General features: G+C 55.2%; 1 pseudogene; it reads left to right on the top strand.

Annotated features, from left to right (window-relative positions):
* Positions 1-394: 394 nt before the first annotated feature.
* Positions 395-927, top strand: LOC127027980 (cytochrome b-like; annotated as a pseudogene).
* Positions 928-2672: the final 1745 nt, after the last annotated feature.

Raw genomic sequence — 2672 nt, 5'->3', positions numbered from 1 at the left:
GGCTGCCCTTCCAGTGCACCGAGGAGATAACAATCTAAGACCTGAGCATACAATGTGTTGCGGCCTGATTTTGGTCCTCAGGAGTTACTGAATGAGACGGTTGGAGTATATGGGGAATCATTTTAACACTGATGCACTTCGTCTTCCATTTGGTTATGGTGTGTCCACAGACTCTTATTTATGCTGCTATTTAGTGAATGCTTGTAGGACATAATTTCTTACTTTTACACTTCCTCTGACTTTTCAAACAACACTAGAGACTTTTCAACTAAACACCCATTGTATTATCGTCACAAATTTTATTCACACTTTTTTCACGTATCATCAACACTTAAATTACATTAATAAAATCAATCTTTCCATCTTCCACCCATCTCCCTAACCCCTCCTACACGCATCAGGCTCAAACAACCCCCTAAGCATCATATCAAACTACGACAAAATCCCATTTCATTCCTACTTCTCCCTAAAAGACATTCTAGGGTTTACACTCACGCTCCTCCCGCTAACAACCCCAGCCCTATTCTCACCCAACCTACTAGGAGACCCAGAAAACTTCACGCCAGCAAACCTCCTAGCCACACCTCCTCTTATCAAGCCAGAATGATACTTCCTATTTGCATATGCCATCCTATGCTCAATCCCCAACAAACTGGGAGGAGTACTAGCCCTAGCCGCCTCTGTATTAATCCTATTTCTAATCCCTCTTCTCCACCAATCCACCAACGCACAATAACCTTCCGCCCCCTCTCCCAGCTCCTATTCTGAATCCTAGTTGCCAACCTCTCCATCCTAACATGAGTGGGCAGCCAACCAGTAGAACACCCATTCATCATCATCAGCCAGCTAGCCTCCCTCACTTATTTCGCCATCCTCCTAATCCTCTTCCCCATCCTGGGAGCTCTAGAAAACAAAATACTCTACTAAAAATACTCTAATAGTTTACAAAAAACATTGGTCTTGTAAACCAAAGAATGAAGACTACACTCCTCCTTAGAGTTCCACCAAGCACCACCACACTCGCTTACTCAGAAAAAGAAGATTTAAACCTCTATCCCCAACTCCCAAAGCTGGTATTTTACATTAAACTGTTCTCTGACCCTCCCCTCTAAACAGCCCGAATCGCCCCGGGAGACAACCCCCGCACAAGCTCCAGCACAACAAACAAAGTCAACAACAATCCTCACCCAGCCACCAAAAACATGACCCTGCAGCAGCTTCACCCAGGGTGGCGTGGCACTGGCCACGCCTCCTGGGAGGCCATGCCCCCTCCAGCAAACCCCGCCCCCCAACACCCCCTGTGCCCTCCAAGCCACACCCCACCAAGAGAGGCTCCACCCCCTGAGGACTCCACCCCCTGCCGGCAGCCCAGAGGTGCCACGCCCAGCAAAGCCCCCTCACTCTGCAGAGACCCCACCCCAGCCAAGGCTCCACCCCTTCCAGGTGGCCACAACTCCTTCAGGCACCACACCCTCCAGTTAGCTCCACCCCCTGCCACCTCCAGAGCCCTAACCCTGCCTCCCCCATCCCCACCCCCAGAGACCCCACCCCACCAGGCCCCGCCCCCTCACCTGGAGCTCTGGCCCAGCCCAGGCACTCTCCACTGCTGTGCTGCGGGGGGGGGAGGGGGGGCCGAGGAAGCAGAATCACATGCCCTGCCCACTGTGGACCCCACCCACCCTGCCCTGGTGCCCCCTGGGAAGGTGGAGGACCTTGGTGCCCTTGAGCAGGCAGAAGCCCCCAGTGCACGGAGGAGGACCCCGGTGCCTGCGGGCAGGCAGAGGACCTGCATGCCCCCGGGCAGTGCATGCTGGGAAGATGGCTGACCTGAGGGCCTTGAGCTCCAGCAGCTCTCTGTGCCCCCAGTCGGCCTCTGCCTGGTCCAGGAGGTGCTGCCACTCCAGGCATCCCCAGGCCTCCTGCACCAGCCACTCTGCCTCATGCTTGGGGACAGGGACTGAGGGGTGGGGAGGCACGGGGGACACGGTTGGAGGTGCGAGGAGACACTGAGGATGTGGGGCACGTCAGGGACACGGGGGGAAACTGGGCATGTAGAGGATATGGGGGACATAGGGGACATGGGGGGACGTGGGGGATATGGGGGGACACGGAGGGACATAGGGGGATATGGCAGCATAGAGCATATGGGGAGATATAGGGGAACATTGGAGGATATGGGGTGACATAATGGACATGGGGGACATGGTGGGGCATGGGGGACATGGAGGGACATTTGGAATGCAAGGGGGACAGAGACCTGGCAGTGGCCTCCTGGGAGTTAGTGCTGACCTTGATCTCCAGCTGGAAGGTGAGCTGGAGGGACACAGGGGGACACAGAAGGAACCTGGTGGGACATGAGGTGACACAGGAGGACATGGGGACGTGGCGGTGACCTCCTGGGAGTTGGTGGTGATCTCGATGGCCAGCTGGACACTGCGCTGCTGGGCTGCAGCCGCCCACCCTCATCAAAGCCAAACATGGCCAAGCAGATGAGACGATTGGAGTTCTGGGACAGCAGAGACATGTGAGACGCCTGGGGACATCGGGGTCACCTAGGAACATCGAGAATGTTGGGGCACTGTGGACATGGGGGGATATCAGGGAACACATGGGGCTTCATCAAAGCCAAACATGCCTGAGCAGATCAACCTCTTGTTGATGTACTTGGGGCA

This window comes from Gymnogyps californianus, unplaced genomic scaffold (genome assembly GCF_018139145.2).
Source record: "Gymnogyps californianus isolate 813 unplaced genomic scaffold, ASM1813914v2 HiC_scaffold_116, whole genome shotgun sequence".
Classification (NCBI taxonomy): domain Eukaryota; kingdom Metazoa; phylum Chordata; class Aves; order Accipitriformes; family Cathartidae; genus Gymnogyps; species Gymnogyps californianus.
Note: the sequence above shows the minus strand (reverse complement) of the source record. Positions and strands in the feature narration are given on the sequence as shown.